Source organism: Pipra filicauda, unplaced genomic scaffold, assembly GCF_003945595.2.
Source record: "Pipra filicauda isolate LSUMZ 115617 unplaced genomic scaffold, ASM394559v2 scaffold330_size805480_pilon, whole genome shotgun sequence".
Lineage (NCBI taxonomy): Eukaryota > Metazoa > Chordata > Aves > Passeriformes > Pipridae > Pipra > Pipra filicauda.
In genome coordinates this window covers 351,720-369,919 of record NW_024104455.1, presented here as the reverse complement: position 1 = coordinate 369,919, position 18,200 = coordinate 351,720, and the positions used below count along the sequence as shown (strand labels likewise).

The following is an 18,200-nucleotide window of genomic DNA, read 5'->3' as shown; positions in this document are numbered from 1 at the left end:
TCTCTCCCCTCTCTCACACTCCCTGCTCTTCCTCCTCTCTCTCTCTCTCCTCCATTTAAAAACCCTCAAACTTGTTCTAAAACCCATCCTCTTTAAATCTGAAATCTTGTTTCATTATTTCCTGTTCCAATCTCCTCAAGACTCTTTAGGATTATTTCGCCAATCCTGTTGCTGTCCCAAAGTCGACTTTAGGTTGAAATATCTTTTGCTGATGTGGTTTTTTATCCCCCTTCTTTAGATTATTAATACAGACATTACCTCATAAAGAGTTATGGGCATTTGATTAGATACCTTTCACCAACTTGCTATTTTATCATTTGCCATAAGACTTTCACTCTTGTTCTGTAGGACATTTTCAGACTCTTAGAGTTCTTTCCCAAGACAACTCAAATTCTCGTGAAAAGTACTTCTTTGCCTCATCAGTAGCCAATATTTGGGTGTTTACAAGTGTGTTTCATGAGAAAGATAAACTGATTCTCTGCAATAAATGTATTCTTTGTGCAATTTTGTTCATTTATCAAATAAAGGATGACTGCTGTCCCCTAAAATCCCATATCTGTCTTGCCAGCCAGCTCTGTTCCCAAGAGGCTCCTCTGTGCTCCTTCACTACCAGGCCCTGCTCAGAATTACAGCTTTTTGCTGTCTGTAGAACCTAAATGTTGCCCTCCATGTTTACAACATGGTTAAACTCAACTAATATGGGTGAGTTTTACTGTATTATCATAGAATTATAGAATGGTCTGGGGTTCGAAGGGACCTTAAAGATCATCCGGTCTCACCCCCTGCCATGGACAGGGACACCTTCCACTAGACCAGGTTGCTCCAAGCCCCGTCCAACCTGGCCTTGGACACTTCCAGGGATCCAGGGGCAGCCACAGCTTCTCTGGGCAACCTGTGCCAGGGCCTCCCCACCCTCACAGGGAGGAATTTCTGCCTAACCAACCCTAATCATCAGTCTGAAGCCATTCCCCTTTGTCCTGTCACTCCAGGACCTTGGAAATAGTCTCTCTCCACCTCCTACAACCCTAAGCCAGTACCTCTGTTCCAGGCTTTGGGGTTTTTTTGACACGGAAGGGATTAATTTCTTCTGCTGCCGGGGCTTAAAAGAGTATTTGACATATGCACTGTGTATTTCATGTTGTCTGTGATTACCTTGGATCAAAGATAAACTTGCTGGCAATCATTATCACCTTCCTGCAGAGCAGTGAAAGTTTGGTAGGACACTGAAACCTGCTCTTGCAAGTTCAACAAAGCAGCACTGGGAAGGAGGTAGGTAAATCTATGGAGTGCTGTGAGCCTTCCAGGATGAGCTGACAAGAATTACTTGCCTGTGTTGGTTATATGGAGACATTTTCCAAGATGCCAGAAACCTGGCATGTCCAGGCTGTGAATAATGTGGGAGAAATCCTGGCCCAGGTTGCCCAGAGAAGCTGTGGCTGCCCCTGGATCCCTGGAAGTGTCCAAGGCCAGATTGGACGGGGCTTGGAGCAACCTGGGCTAGTGGAAGGTGTCCCTGCCCATGGCAGGGGGTGGAATGAAAGGTCCTTTCCAATGCAAACCATTCATTCAGTTTAAGCAGCTTCTGGATTCCCTTTCTAAAGAAAGGGTGGGGACCTGTATTAGGAAGGGGTGAATTGTCCTTGGGAATCACCTGTGTTTTCCACTGTTTCCACAAGGACTCAGTGTAGGTTCATTGAGCACAAGGAGGGACTTGTGGGTTGCTCTTTATTCCATGGACTCCATCCCATCTTACGTGGCATAACTTCAATATGTACCATGGAACTGGGGGTACACCCAGGCCTTTTTGAAACAAGCCAACTCCAATCCCAGAGCAATGTAATCATGTCAAGATGACGCCTTACACATGTGCAGTAATCCTTTGGAAAGCAGGGAGTAGACGGCAGGCTATGTGGGAGCAGCTGTGTCCCAAAGCTGAGTCAGTACCTCTGGATGGCAGGACAGGATGGAGATTTGCAGGGCAGGACCACAGGTGATGTCTGAAGGCACATGGGACGTGGCCCTTGCTGCCTTCCTCACTGCCCCCGAGCATCCTTGCAAATGAACCCATGTAGGTGAGCAGGTAGGAACCTGCAGGGCCCTCCTGCCTGTGGAGAAGATCCAGGAACAAGGGCTGCAGGGCACCGTGGGCTGCGTGGCATGGACGTGAGTACCTTGGGAAGAGCGTTGCCAGCAGGTCAGGGAGGGGATCCTGCCCCTCTGCCCAGCCCTGGGAGGCACATCTGCAGGGCTGGGTCCAATTCTGGCTCCTCAGGACAGCAGGGACATGGAGCTGCTGGAAGATGATTCTCCTGCGGAGATGCCGAAGGGATGGAGCATCTCTGGGAGCAGGAAAGGCTGAGGGAGCTGGGGCTGTTCAGCCTCCAGAGCAGACACTGAGAGGGGACCTCCCCCAGGTCTGGAGGGGCTGCAGGGAGGGGGCAGAGGATGGACCAGGCTCTGCTCGGGGGGGCCCAGCAATGGGACAAGAGGAACGGGCAGGAACTGATGCCCAGGAAGTTCCACCTGGACAGGAGGAAGAACTTCTTTGCTGGGCAGTGACCCAGCACTGAGCAGAGACCAGAGAGGGTGTGGAGTCTCCTCACTGGGGATGTTCCAGAACCCTCTGGACACAATCCTGTTCCATGAGCTCTGGGATGACCCTGCTGGAGCAGGGAGGTGGGGCCAGATGACCCACTGTGGTCCCTTCCAGTGTGACCCATCCTGTGATTCTGTGTGACACAGCTGGCACACATGTCCAAGTCTGGGACAGCAGAGCTTTCCTGCCCAACAGTTAGACTAAGAGGCCCTCAAAATGAACTCAGAACGAACAAAAAAAAATTATTTAAAACACAGTTGGAGGCCAACTGAGAATTCAGTTAAATGGACCCACTGACTCCTCACTTACAGCTTCAGAAAATCTTTCCAATTCTTCCAGAATTGTCCCAGAACTGCAGCCAGCCAGCAAAGAGTGTGTCAGCCATCACAAAGACATTATTAACTCAGACAGGGGAAAATATACTTTCAGTTATTACATGCTAATAAAGCACAAACTAAACAAATTTAGGCAACAGAAGCAATTATACCATTAAACATTTAACTGCAAGATTGATTTTTAAATTACTAATAATCTAAACCAAAGTATGCACACAGAGAAGAAGGGGAAGGAAGGTAATTTTACCAGTTGAATCTAATCAGTGCCTCGGTTCAAATGCAGAGCTATAAATGCCAAAATATGTAAGGTCTGATGCAAGAACAGGAGTGGAACCAGAATGGATGAACATTCCTCACTTGACCAGATTCTTCTAATTGGGAGGAAGTTGAACACATGGAGTGGGGGAACTGGGTGAGCTGGGTTATCTGTGTTCCTGATCTGCCTTTTGGAAGCAGAGAACTGAGGCACAAACTGTGGGCTCAGCCTTGTGCTTGCACGAGCCCTTCCACATTCCGGCGCTGTTGCCTGCAGAGGAGGATGAGCTGGATCCTCACTCAGTCAGGAGAGGGCTGCTGGGAGGGAATGGAGAAATTCCCCTCTTCACCTGGAAAAAAGCTGTTCACAGGAAGGTTGGGGCTGTCCTGGGCTGCAGCAGAAGGTGGGTCTGGTGGTCAGTGCTGTTGGGGTGGGATGCCCTCGTGGTTTGTTTCCATGGTTTATGGCAGGGCTGCTCCCTCCGAGAAAAGTATAAATCATAATCAAATAAAACTGATGTGCTGCCATATTTACCCAATCTCACTGGTTGTCCTACATCATGTTTTAGCATATAAGTTACATGACAGAGTTATCCAGGGGTTGCCAGCTGACACAGAAACAAACCCTCATGTTAAATTGCCTGCAGATGTCCTCTTCCAACTCCTGTAAGGAACTTCTACCAGTTCTCTCTCTCCCCCCCCCCTTTTTTTTTTTTTTGTGTGTTTGTGTGTTAAATAAAAGCAGCAGAAGAGGGGGAAAACAATCTCACTTGAATCTCTGTGCTAGTGCCTCTGTTTTCAGGACAGGAAGCCTTCAGAAGACAATGCAATTTATAGGCAAGCGCAGCAAAAAGCCCTGTAAGGATTTCCATGAGCCTTAGTGGACCAAAAGAGCCGGGGTTATTTTTTAAGCCTGGAGCTGACTGAATAATGCTAAGCCTAGTGCTGCCAAGGTGGGCTTCTCAGAAGATTCAGACCTGAGCAGGTGAGAAGATCTTTGTGTTCTGTTGCCTGTAATTTATCTGATACCAAAATTTCTGGCTTAAGAGTTGTGACTGGGCATCCCTTTTGTTTTGATATTGATCTAAAGAAATCAGGATTTTATCTGATGGACTCGAATTCTTGCTCTCTTTGGCAGAAATCTCCCAAGTAAGGCTGTGACATTCTTGAAAGCATTCACTGTTTTCATTTACATAATTAGGAATTTTTGTTTTGTTTTCATTGTATGAATTTACTGGAGTTTGTGAACTTTTTGCCTGGCTGTCTCCCTTGGTTGAGGAAATCACAGAATGTTGTTTCTTTTCCCTGGCTGGAAAAGTAGGGGCTATTTATGCCTGGTTTTAAAATAGACTTTCTGTGAGTGCTTACACTGCTCTTTGCAGTGGGATATTTCTGGATGATCAGCCCAGCCAAAAGCAATTGCAAAAGGTTAGTGGAGAGCAGAGCTCCCATTTAAACACCTCCATGAAGTATCAGCCCTTCAAAAGCTGTGAGTGCCAAACAGCTCCCACTTGGAACAATGGGAGCTGGTGAGTGCCGACAGCTTCCGAAAATGTGGCCTCAAGAAGAGATTGATTAGCAAGTCCAGCAAACTGGTTTTTTGTGTACTTGCTTAGCTCTGCATGGAGAATATTGTCTGTGTTTATGCAGTGCTCAGCAGTAGCAGGTGATGCAGGTTCCTCCTGGGAAGGTGGAATTCCAGGTGGGTTGGCAGGCAGGTGAGGAGGCAGTTTTTTCCAGGTTTGCTTCAGGAGAGCTTGGGCCAAGAATGCTGAATTTCACTGACCAGGTAGAAGGAAAGCCCTGGAGAGCTCCCTCTGTAACTGCCCCACATGGATCTATTTTCTGCAAGAAAAGTAGTTTTCCCGTTTGTCTTAAACGGCTTCAGAAGTGACATAAATGAAAACAGAAAAGGCCACTCTGACATTACTGAAATAGGGATGTCCAGATGGGAAATTACAGGAATATCACTTGTGCATTCAAACTTCACGTCCTGTGTAACTTCCACGTGGGGGCAAAGCAGATAAATTTGCTCTCTGGAGCTACATGTGCACTTCTTTCTTTTGATTAAGCCTGAAACACATTTCTCTTCCCTTCTATGGTGATGGAGTGAGGTCTGCAGGAAAAACAGGATTAGAAATTAATGTTTTGGGCGCTTCATTTCCAAACTGAGTTATCCTTGTGGCTTTCTGCAATGTTGTGATTTTTTTTTTTGTTTTGTTTTAAATTCTCTCTATCACAAATCACGAGCCATTTTTTCAGCAAAGCGGACCAAGAGCAATAAAGCTGTGCTAAAATGAAGGAAGATTAATTCTGAAAATCAGATAATGGGCTTTTCTCATTGTTGCTTTTTAAACATGGCAAACAGGTTGGGGACCAATATGTTTGCAAACGACCTAAGTCTTCCTTTCCAGTGGTAATCCGTATTCTTTTGAAAAGCTAATAAAAGTGGTGTATGAAAGAAATTCCTGGGGCACTGCAGAACTCACCCTCCTAGGGAGAGAGCCAGATGTGCTGGTTAATAACCTAGAAAGCATTCAAAGCCAGGGCAGCAACCACTTGGTATCACCTAAGCCAGACGTTGTGTGTCGACGCAAGGCAATATCACACACTGGTCGCATTCTCAGCAGAGCTGGGAGACATGTGTAGTCTTATTAAAGGAAGGGGAAAAAAAAAAAAAGAAGAAGGAAAAAGAAAAGGAGGGGACAGGGAGAAGGAGAGGGAGACAATGTGTCTGTCCTGAGAAGCAGCAAAGGAGCAGACACACTCCTCCACATGTGCATTAGTCTGTCGGCCTGGATTCTGTTCTCCAGATGTCGGGGTGGATCCTATGGCAGGGGCTTTTAAAAGAAATCATATTTCAGTGGTGAAATTAACGTTACCAGATTTTTCAGAACGCGATCACCCAGTGTAATTTTTCAGGATGCTTTAGGAAAATAACAAATTCTGGGTTTAATGCTTTTTGCAGGCTCGCTTGGCAGCACCTCTCCCAAACACGAGTGTCCGTGCGTGCAGCTTGTCAGTCGCTTTTGGGACCAACACGCCTTAGAGTAAACAGCACGTTAAAGTTGTTCTCAGGCCAGTCCTACTGAACAGAAAATTGTTTGTGGCCAGGGTCCCAAAGTCTGATGGGCTTTTCTCGAGGCCCCACCCCTCAGCACCAAACCCTTTGAGAGCTTTTGGCCGTCACATCAAAACGCTGCTTATGCCTAACAAAAACATATATATTTGCAGTGGCAATCAGAATACATCAGCATCAGACGAGATTTTTTTTTTTTTTTAAAAAGTGCCAAATTTGCTCTCGCAGGCACGGCAGAAAAATAAATGACTTATGGCATTTATGGTATATTTGTAATTTGAAACTGGTGGCTTCACGTTACCGGGCGCGACGTGTGCGGCGGATAAACAAACACTGCACAGAAAGACAAGTCCCAGCTTTGTCTCTCTGACACTTCTCCCCGGTGACTGAGATCCCACAGGGAATTCCACACGTGTGTGTGTGTGTGCTGAGCTGGTGTTTAGGCTGAGCTCAGCTCAGGTCTCAGTGTCGCGTGGTAGGATCGGGCTGTTCCATGAGGAACTGTGGTGCAGTGATTGGACATGATGTTCATTCCTGACCAGCCATGGCCATCACCAGAACATCTGTGAATAAACATTTATTTGAATGTGTTAAACAACGTGGTTGTTGTTCTTGCCTGTGCATTTTTCACGAGGCCCAGGAACGCAGCGTTTACATAAAAAGATGGTGACACAGAAATGTTGCTGAACCCCGTGTTCATGACTGATGAGGAGTCACTGCTTTCAGCTCTTGAAGAAAGCAGAGTGGGGGTACATGAAGACTTGAATCGTGGATTTGTGATTACATTTCAAGCAGAAACAAGGCAATTTTATATCAATATTAAGACAGAGCACTTTGGAAGCAGTCTGGATGTTTTCATACATAATTACGGCTCCAGTAAAATTGTACATTTATAGAGACAGCTGGCATATCTTTCCCCATGTTGGAACAGTATCAGCTGAGTAGGTCTTGTGAGAAATCTCAGTTTGTAGTTCTGGTAAAAGCCAGTATCACAGATAGATTTCTTTGTGGCATTTTGCTGTTGGATGTGATCTTGACTCTGCTCTGAATCTCAAAAATTAGTGGATCTCTGCAGTCCGTTCTTGCTAATCCATCACACAAAGTCCATGGGGAGGTGCAGCACCACCTAACGGAGGTGAAAATAACATTTTCCTTCCTGATACAGCCAGGGTGTATCTGAGTGCCCAGCAGAGATAACCAAGCTAGGGGAGCACAGGCCAGCTCTGGTGCTGCCCACGGCAGAGGCATATTGGTGTGACATCAGCCTACAGGTCCCTGAGGAGCCAAGTGTTACCTCAGAGACCCATTAACCTCAGTCTCCTCCAGAACTGAGCACACACCTCAGAAGGGGCTGAGAGCTGCTGGGGCTGGTGGGTGAGTGCTTTCCAGGCAAAGCAGCCCGTCATCACACACTGCAGTTTGTCAGAGGGAGAGCCTTGGAGCCAGCAGGGTGTGATTCATCCGTCCCAGCGAGGTCTCTGAGGCAATCTGACATTATTCGGACTGATATCATTAATTAATGAGGGCTGAATGTTATTCTTAGACACTGGATTGAGTTTTGGGGAGAGGAGACTATGAAAGGGCTCTTTGATTTTTTGGAAAATTCCTATGGCGCTGTTGTCAAATTTGCTAACAAAATTAAATCATCTGCCAACTTTCCAAGTTAAGGAGCACATCCCTTCTGGAGTCTTGACTGAGCCTCCTCAGTGCCTTCTTGGGATCAAGGGATTTTTTGATCTATATTTAAGCCAAACGAAAATGACAGATAGCTTCCAAAAACCCCAGCCATATTAAATGTATCAGGAGAGCTTTGGAGAAAGCAGTTTTGTTTGCTTGCCTCAGCACAGGTTTGATCCCCCCCCACCTTTGCTTGGCTGCGTTTGGTTTAATGTGCTCAAGGCAGAAGGGGGGCCAAACCCCCCCCCCCCCCCGAGTTTTTGTGGAGCCTGGGAGTTGGTCACTGGGTTATGCAGCTCCCCATCCTCCACGGGACAGGGGACCTCAAACACACCCCAAACTTAATGAGGTTTGGGGCTGGTCTGAAAAAAATATCAGTGTATGCTCCAGGACAAACGGAGGGAGCAGCTCTCTCCTTGCTCCCGGCACTCCCATCCTTGGGATTGCTCTTCCCTGTTCCCGGTGCTTTTCCTCCCTCTCACCCCAGTGCCGACTGGCTGCTCCCTTCACGGACCTTGCAGGTGTCCAGAATTAGCAAAGCCTTGGTGGGGCCCCTGGCGGCAGAAATATAAATAAAATGCTGTCATTTAAAACTCCGGCCCCGGCAGGGCTGGGAGCGCAGGAAGCACGGAGCACATGTGGGCTGGGATCACACATGGATCCCATTGCGGCCCTAATAATGCCGGGCTGGGGGGAGAAGGGTGAGGGGGCTGCTGGCAGGTCAGCTCCTCTCTCTGGTTTTTCTGTCTCCCCAGGCTGCTCTTGGTCTTTGTGGTTGGACACGAGCCCGGGTGTGCCCAGGGGGGCAAGAGCCCAATGGCACCTGGATCAGGGATAGTGTGGGCACAGCCCCAGGGCAGGGATTGTCCCCCTGTGCTGCCACTGCTGAGGGACCTCCAGGGCTGTGCCCAGTTCTGGAACCTCATGGAAGAGAGACCTGGAGGGGCTGGAGCGTGTGCAGGGAAGGGAACGGAGCTGGGGAAGGGTCTGGAGCAGCAGGAGGGGCTGAGGGAGCTGGGGGGGCTCAGCCTGGAGAAAAGGAGGCTCAGGGGGGACCTTCTGGCTCTGCAACCCCCTGACAGGAGGGGGGAGCCGGGGGGAGTCGGGCTCTGCTGCCAGGGAACAAGGGACAGGAGGAGAGGGAACGGCCTCCAGCTGTGCCAGGGGAGGCTCAGGTTGGACCTCAGAAAGAATTTCTTCATGGAAAGGATTGTTAAGCATTGGCAGGGGCTGCCCAGGGACGTGGTGGAGTCCCATCCCTGGAGGTGTCCAAGGAAGGACCGGATGTGGCACTCAGTGCTCTGGGCTGGGGGACAGGGGGAGGATTGGGAACGGGTTGGACTTGATGTTCTTGGAAGTCTTTTTCAACCTGAATGATTCTGGGATTCTGGGATTGTGCATTGTGGGTCAGATTCATATTTGAGCCCATAGCACGTTGTCCTCAGGGCAGCCACTGCAATCCATGTGCCTGCACACATACACACACAGCTGGGAGAAGACCAGCAGCCACCTTAACTGAATAAAGCTCATGAATATTTACCATTTGGGAGAAAAAATACATCTGCTTTGGATTGTCATAATTATACAGAGGTTTAACGTGGTACTGTACGTTCAGCAGCAGAAAGACCTGAGTTATTTGGATCCCCTGTTTGGTTTGGTGTGGCTCATGTCCATGAACTGGGCTGTAATCTCCAGTTCTGGCTGCTGGAGTGAGAATTTTTTTTAGGGATGTGTGTGTGAGTTGCTTTAGATATCTGCTCTAGAGGCGCCCTTAAAGCATTTTTCTTCCGTTGCCAGGATCAACAGACGGGGTGCTGGAAACAAACTGATAAATTAAATAGCAACAAGTTACCCAGACCTAATGGTATTAATCCAGGAGTTGGGAAAGGCTTGGAGAATGAAGTGGCTGAGCTGCTCACGACAGAAATGTATGGACTCAAGGGAAGTGGAGAACTTAAGAGTGACAGTCTTTGTACTTAGTTTTGAAAACGAACATGAGAGCAGTGCTGGGAAGCACCTCCAGGCCTTTCTGCAGGGCAAAAATAACACCTAACCAGTCTCAGTAATAAACAAGGGCAAAGTTATAAATACAGCTCCTACATCAATGATATGAAGTGGGATGTATTTTCCAAAGGAACATTGGAAGTCTTTTTTGTACCACGTTTTTTTCGAATGCACACACACACACACAAAAAGCGGATCTGAAATAACGAGTTTGATTTGTTTTTTAAAAAAACAAAGCTCAAGAAGTTTTCTTGTCGAAGGAAAAAGTGACATCCAGTCAGCCATTAGAAATGGATAGGAAAGAGAAAACAAGAAAGTCATAGTTAACATTAATTTTCCAGCCTGGCACTCAAGATCAGTAGCAGGGGTGTCTCCAATCACATCCTAAATCTGGCATTTAATATGCTTAGTAATGAGCTGGAAAATGGGAAGCGAGGCCCCAACCAGATTGGAGATGATATCCATGTTGATGGGTTTTTTAGGTTATTCAAGATAAGCTGAAGGAAATACAGAATGTGTCATCAAGCCCAGTAGAAAGCACTGTGCTATGACAAATCAATCTGCAAAAGTAATGTGAAAAAATATGTGCCGTTGAATAACTACCACTGTGATTAAACATACTGAAAACTGCTTTTGAGACACACCATATTAATCTCTTTCCATGCTGAAACCTGGTCTCTGACTCTTTGCTTATCAGTTTCTAACTTATGGTGAAATATGAACTTGCATCCTGAGACAGCCCTTTGTCTTGGATAACTTTTCTTGAAGTTATTCTGCAGAAAGTCCTGAGCTTCTGTTTCATTTGTCTTCTCTCTGGACCAATCAGTGATCCATGTGGTGCAGCAGCTGACAAATGGCAGTGGTGGTAATTAATACCATAATCAGCTTTTGGAGTCTCTAATCAGCTGTGTTGGGTCTCTGTGCTTGTGACCCAGCTTGGTGACTGGAGCAGATACAGGATTAATGTGTGTCCTGGTACTGCTCCTCCATGGAATCATTCCTAGTGCTGCTTCTGGTGGGTTTGGTAGAGTTTGGTGTCAATGTATGTTTTTTGAGATAGCTGTACAAAATATTTTTTGCTGGCTTACATTTATTGTCTTTTGCAGTATAAAAATGTTCATTTTCCAACTTGTCTCGAGAGAAGTACACAGAATCACAGAGTGGGCCAGGCTGGAAGGGACCACATCATCTGATCCCACCTCCCTGCTCCAGCAGGGTCATCCCAGAGCACTTGGCACAGGATTGTGTCCAGAGGGTTCTAGAATATTCCCAGTGAGGGAGACTCCACACCCTCTCTGGACAATCTGTTCAGTGCTGGGTCACTGCCCAGCAAAGAAGTTCTTCCTCCTGTCCAGGTGGAACTTCCTGGGCATCAGTTCCTGCCCGTTCCTCTTGTGCTGGGCCCCCCGAGCAGAGCCTGGTCCATCCTCTGCCCCCTCCCTGCAGCCCCTACAGACCTGGGGGAGGTCCCCTCTCAGTGTCTGCTCTGGAGGCTGAACAGCCCCAGCTGAGAGATTTCAGAAATAGAGAAATGGAACATGAGAAAGAAATACAGAAGAGTTGGTGCTCAGTGACTGATTAGAAACCCACCTCTTAACTCCTTCCTGGCCAAGGAAATCTCTTGTTCTGTGACTGTAACACTAAAGGTCTCTGGGCACATTGTCAAGTGGTGTCCTTGGAAAAATGCTTTGAGGGAGCCTCAAGGTTTGCTGTGGCCCTGCAAGGTGTTGTACAAGCCTGTGAAGTTTCTTCTCAGGTATCATGTCTGCATTTGCACGTGGGGTGGGCACTGGGAAGATGATCCCTTTGGCCCAGGAGAATGGTATGGAGCAGGAAGAAGCTGGATGAGCACCCTTTCCTTTACACTGGTGCCTCCAGGCATGGCCTTCAACATTCACTTGCAAGATGAGAGAATAGTTTGGTCTCTGTCCCTTGAGGAAGCCTTCTCCTCTCCAGAGGAGACTGCCAAGGTTTACAGCCATGCATGGGTGTAACCTGAAGTGAGGCCAACATCTTGTTTTCTGGGGCCTGGTCTAAAACCACCACTAAAAAAACACCTGTCTGCTGGTGACGACTTCTGGTTGTTTCCCAGCTAAACTGGATCTAAAATGGGAATGTGGATGACCCAATTCCTATTAATAGTTTCCTCAGCTCTCCCAGATATATCTTCGCTTGGGGGAACTACATAAAGCAGTTGCCACGGGCTTCATTCAGAGTTTCCATGAGTATCAGCTGGTGCAGAGGGTGCCAAGCCCTGTCCTCACTTATGTCAGTGGATCCCAGTGCTCTGTGAGTTCCCTCGGATCAGGGAGCTGGTGTGGCTGGTGCTGGCTGCCAGCAAGTACCACGTGCTTTGTAAGATGTGTTTTCTGCCTTGCCTGTCCCATTATTTGTGTCTTCCTGATGTCCTGCAGATAAGGGCTGTGAATCCCTCCTCTGACTTACATGACATGTCTTCATTACTTTCACCGTCTCGGGATAGCTGGGGTTGGAAGGGACCTTTGGAGCTCATCCAGTCCAAGCCCCCTTGCCCAGGCAGGGTCACCTGTTGACACAGGACTGTGTCCAGGTGGATTTGGAATGTCTCCAGAGGGAGACTCCATACCCTCCCTCGGCAGCTGTTCCAGAGCTCTTCACCCTCAGTGTAAAGGATTTATTCCTCGTGTTGAGGTGGAACTTCTTGTGATTTGGTTTATGATCATAACTCCTTTTCCTGTTGCTGAGCACCAAGAAAAGGGACTTTATGTCACTGGGATCAAGATTCATCTCACCTAACTCACCTGAAACCTAAACCTGCCTCCAGAGCAAAGGGAAAATGAGGCCTACCCAGAGGGTATTTAATCCCATTTAAAAGTAGATTTCAAAAGAGGCAAAAATTTTAGCCTGGATGTCAAACTTTTAGGCAGCTCAGTTAAGGTAATGATAATCTCTCTGAAGGATTTGCATACATTGCTGCTTCTTGACTCTGTAGTGGAAGGGAGCATTCGCAGGCTTGAAGAGTTTCCTTAAACTTCTAAAACAAAATTTGAACTTTATAACCGTGGATCAGATGGAAAGAAGTTTTTACCATATATGTTTCGAACTGGGATCTTGGATAGTTTTAGCACCCAATCAAAGGTATCAGAGATACAGGGATTAGCAATTTGGACGTACAAATTACTAAATTTTTTTTTTTTATGTTTTCTGTGGTAGATAGGAGGGCAAAAGTGTCTCATGGGACTGCAAATTTTTAAAGTTTCAAAACTCACTTTTGTATGTTAATTTTCCTTTCACTGACATTTGTAGAATTACACACAATTTTAAAAGTACCTTTAATCCTGTTTGTTTAGGAGTTCAGTGAAATATTTTGTTTTAATACCTTGTGTCTACTTGTCTCTGCCTAAAAATTAAATAATTCTGTCTTTGTTCTTTTTCTGCCCCAGAAAGATGCCCTTTAAAATAGATTCAAATGCACAACCCTATTACTCAAGTTGATGGTATCATTCCTAGAGAGGATCCCTGTGGCTCTTGCAGATTTTAGCTTTTCCTGACAAGGAAGCACATTATTCCTGGCTATTTGCAGCATATGGTGTAGTTTTTATCCCAAAGCAGTCTCTGAGAGCTTTTCAGACAATTTTTATAGGAGTCACTTCATTCATCACTGAAGTGGAGCCAGTGCTGGGGTAAAACATGTCAACCACTCAGAGGTAACAGGAGTCTGCAGCACTTCTGAAAAACTGGGAACATTTGGCACACTGTCAGTATTTTGATGACATTGGTCATGGGAGGCCAGGTCCTCAGTGTGAATAATCAACATATGAATGAACTGCAGCTGGCGCAGACTCTGCACCTTTCTCACTTCAGGATGAGGGGAAGAAAAACCAGCTTGATTTTTGGCTTATCCCTATAGCCAACACCAGGTGGAGGTAACAACCCAGGTGGCCTCAGTTTCATGGAATATCCTGAGTTGGAAGAAACCCACAAGGATCATCCAGTCCAAGCCCTGGCCCTGCCCAGGACACCCCAACAATCCCCCCTGTCCCTCAGAGCGTTGTCCAAACCCTCCTGGAGCTCTGGCAGCCTTGGGGCTGTGCCCACTGCCCTGGGGAGCCTGGTCAGTGCCCACCACCCTGTGGGGAAAGAACCTTGTCCTGAGATCCCCCCTGAGCCTGCCCTGTCCCAGCTCCAGCCCTTCCCTGGGTCCTGTCCCTGCTCCCAGCGAGCCGAGGTCGGAGCTTCCCCTCCAGTGCCCCCTGGGAGGAAGCTGCAGACCCCAGTGGGGTCAAGTGACCTCATTTGTTGATCTTCTGTTGATCTTCAGGCAGATTCAGCATCTCTACCAATTTCCTGCTTCATCCCAAGCATGGCATGAGGTCTCCCTCTGCTTCAGTCACCTGCTCTGCAGTGGGGAGATGCCACCTCACCAGCAGCAAAGGAGGCAGCAGTATTTTCCCACTTCAGACATGCTTTAGGAGAGTAAATTTATGAATTAACACAGGCAGAGAGCTGCCAGGTGGCAGGTAAAATTTCTGAGGTGAGCAGTAGAAGGCCCCCTTGGATGCCCAAAGCTAGAAATCAAAGCTTTCTGCTGTCACTGCAGACAAATAAAATGAGTGGTTTTTCCCCCGTGAAAGTTTTTGAGAGGAAACTCTCTTCTCATGGCCCTCTTTAAAATGTGTGGGATGTTCGAGTGTAAGCCTTAGGGCCTGGCATACATTGCCCTCTACATCAGAGGGAAACCTCATGCTGAAGAAATGAAACAGCAGCTCCAAAATGATGGGCTTTGTCTTTTAAGAGGTGGAAATTCTCATGATCTTATAAGTACATGCCTTAAAGTAGAGGCTCTCCAAGGCAGGTTTAATGTGAACACTGGGATCTGGGCATGCAGGACTTCCCACGGTGTCAGCTGGGCCCTGCTGAAAAACGCGATAAAAACGAGGGCTGGGACACAATGGGTGGAGCTGTGTGGAGGAGAGAGGGTGTCTGACAGCATTTTTCCAGGAAACTGGACAGTGGGCTTGTGATTTCAGACACTTTACTGGGTACTGCTGGTGCTCCTGATGAGCAAACCAGGCTGCCTTTGTGCTGGGTGAGGTTCAGCTCACGCCTCGCCCTGCTGCTACACCCTGTCATGTGGTTTAGATAGAAGACATTTAAATTTATTTGAATGAGAGACTTTAATGAGAAGGCAGTTTTGGAAGTGCTGACTGTAATAGCACTGCAAATATTCCTGGTTTTGGCGTGGTAGAAATGGGAAAGCTCTTTTCAGAGCCAGACATCTGAGAGGCTTCGCAGGGGGTAGCATCTCTTCTGTCTGTCTTGCTCTGCATGTGGTTCTAACTTGAAACCATTATTCCCCCCAGGCCAGCAAACAATTTTGGCTAAAAATTGACTTGGATGTGGGAGACAAAGATCAGCTTCACACGTGGAGGCATAACCTACAGCACACCATATTCCTCCCTCTTCCCGAGATAAGCTGTGAGGGAGTTTCCTGAAATATTTCCCTGACAGGAGCAGAGGAAACGTTTTTTGAAGGGAGAGGTGCCTCAAAAGAAAGGAAGGAATCTGTAATTACATCCCTTTCATCGCTGTCAACATGCCTTTTAATGACTTTCATTTTCAGGTAGCAAATCAGCAATTCATTCTCAAAAAGTCTGTTGGCTGCATTACTCCAAAGCATAACCACAATTTCCTTCTCCAATCTGTATATTTACATTTGAAAACAAAACCGTATAAGAAATATCTTTACACTAGGGATATTTTTATTTTTTTTTTAAACAATTAAAAGGTAAATTATTTAGAAGGGACTGAGGATGTGAAATCACTGTTTTAAAGCTATATACCACTGAACACACTGTCAGGAAAGCAATACAACATGTTACACTTCCCTGCTTTGAAGAGTTGTGCTCTCTGAAAGGAATAAAATTGAAGTAATATAGAAGAATTACCTTCCAAAGCTATCAAGGAAATAGAAAAAATGAAAAATAATGACAATTCTTAAATTAAGTGTGGTGACATTTCACAACAAAGGACAGTCATGTTCAATCTACAGAATTTGCCTAAGTTTAAACAGCTCTTCCTCTCTCATACCATTTTAGGGGGGAAAAATACTCTCCTCAGGCCTGGATTGCTCACCCTTGTTTATGAGAGGGGTGCATAAACTCATATTTTGCTCTCTCCAGGACTTCATTCAAACAGCAGGGTCACAGGAATGCTTAGGACATGGTGGACAGCAAGACAGGGAGAACACTTCCCATCCTGGTGGGGGAGTTTCTGGAGCCAGAAGGTTGGATTTAACCATTCCCAGTGCCCCTTGTGGCAATGTCCTGGGAGGAGCAGCTGAGGGGGCTGGGGGGGTTTATCTGGAGAAGAGGAGGCTCAGGGGGGACCTCATTGCTCTCCCCAACTCCCTGACAGGAGGGGGCAGGGAGGGGGGTCGGGCTCTGCTGCCATGTCCCAAGGGAAAGGAGGAGAGGAAATGGCCTCAAACTGCACCAGGGGAGGCTCAGATTGGAGATTAGAAAATAAAAAATCCAATGCCAGAGTGGTCAGGCCTTGGAATAAGTGTCCCAGGGAGGTGGTGGAGTGCCTCTGGGAGTGTTCCAGAGGTGTCTGGATGTGGCCCTTGGGGACATGGATTAGGGGTGACTGTGGTGGTGCTGGGTGAGGGTGGCACTGGGTGATCCTGAAGGTCTTTTCCACCCTCAGTTATTCTGTGATGATCAGCTTCAATGGGCACCAAGTCTCAAAGATTAAATCTTGCAGTGAGTTCTGTCTGGACAGTGACACAGACATTGTGAGCTTGACTTCAGGTTCAGGACTTTGCAGTAAAGGTTCTACCAACAGGAAATGAAGAAAAAGCATATTTCACAACGTAAACATTTTTAGACTCATGTGAGGCATTTTTTTTTTTTTTTTGCTACCTGAAGCTAGATCTTAATCCAATATGCAGGCACATAACTTGATTTTCTGAGTGAAGGTTGGTTCTGTGGATTGGTGACCCTTTTTAAATCTGGGTAGCCTGAACACCATTTAGGAGATGACTTCAGAAGGAGCTGGTCTGAGCAGCTTGGAGCTTTCAGATAACCAACATAAGCAGAAACATTTTCCCTGCTTAAATCGGCTTTAGCCTGGTAGGCCAAAAACTTCAAAACTGACAGAAGTAGTTTAGTTTCAACACTGAGGCCGTTTTTAAATCTTCCCCCCCCTCACACACACGTGCAATTTGGCTGCTATTTATCACTTTAAATTGGTCCCTATCAAATATGAGAAGTGTTATGAGTAGCTGGGATGAAGTGCAGGCTCTAAGGAAGACAGTGATAAAACTTCTCTGGCTTCAGCAGAGACAGGATTTAACCCTCACTCTCTCTTTTTTTTTTAGCTCTGTGTATATGCTTTTATTGGTTATGAACTGTATCACTTCTTGCTATTTTAGTTTGGCAGACTGCAGTGCTAGATAATAGCATGCATTTTTTGAAGTCTAGTTGCTAGCTTTGTAAAAGAAAATCAAATACTCACTTTTAAGTATAATTAGTCTGCTAAAAAAATAAAAAAGGAGATAATAGAGCCATCCAGAGGGAGATGACAAGATAAACTGGTGAGCGGAGCTCTTAAGGCAAAGTGCTTGAATATGTTTTAACAAACTATTCAAATTCTGAATATTGTCTGTTTTTCTTCCATAGTTGTCCATGAATATGGAATTATTTTCTACATATTTGTACGTCCTCTGAAGTAACTCACACGTGACATCAATCCATTCATAGTCTTGAGGACGCTACAGCCTGAATTCACTAAGTTGATTTAAAAACCTGTACTCCAAGCGTATGACTGGTCTGGTCCCTGCGTTTCCTGTAGTGCATTTTGTGAATGGATAATTGAAACCATCTAAGCTACAGGCCAGAAAGAAATCCAGCAGTGCTCATCTCTCACCGAAATCATCCTTCAGCACAGACCAGTCTTGCCATATTTTCGTGTCAGTCACTTCAAAATGTGCCACATAAGAACTAAAAATGTGTACATTTTTACAACTGTAGAATATATAGATTAGCAATAGTTATTTTAGAAGGTTGATGCAGTAGCACAGGCTGGTAATTTTTTTTCTGTACTGAGTTATAAATACGGTAACTAATTGTGCTACATTTTAAGGGAGTTTACAAGAAATTCTCCTGAATTTTTACTAGCAGTGGTTATCAAATCTCAAAGATAAGTGGGTAGAAATGAGCTTGTGCAGTGTCAGAAACGCCAAACTGAACATTTTTTAAAGTATGCAAATGTT

The 18,200-nt window shown here is 46.3% G+C and overlaps 1 protein-coding gene across 2 annotated transcripts in view; it reads left to right on the top strand.

Annotated features, from left to right (window-relative positions):
* ERG (ETS transcription factor ERG) overlaps positions 1-18,200 on the top strand; it is a 147,143-nt gene that overhangs the window by 46,673 nt on the left and 82,270 nt on the right. Inside the window, exon 1 of one of the 2 annotated variants that reach the window (XM_027736735.2) lies at positions 4,137-4,171. The exons of the other annotated variant lie outside the window; for it this stretch is intronic. The gene's annotated coding sequence lies outside the window, so the exon portion shown is untranslated. Of the gene's footprint in view, positions 1-4,136; positions 4,172-18,200 lie in introns of those variants that run through there. 2 annotated transcript variants of the gene reach the window in all.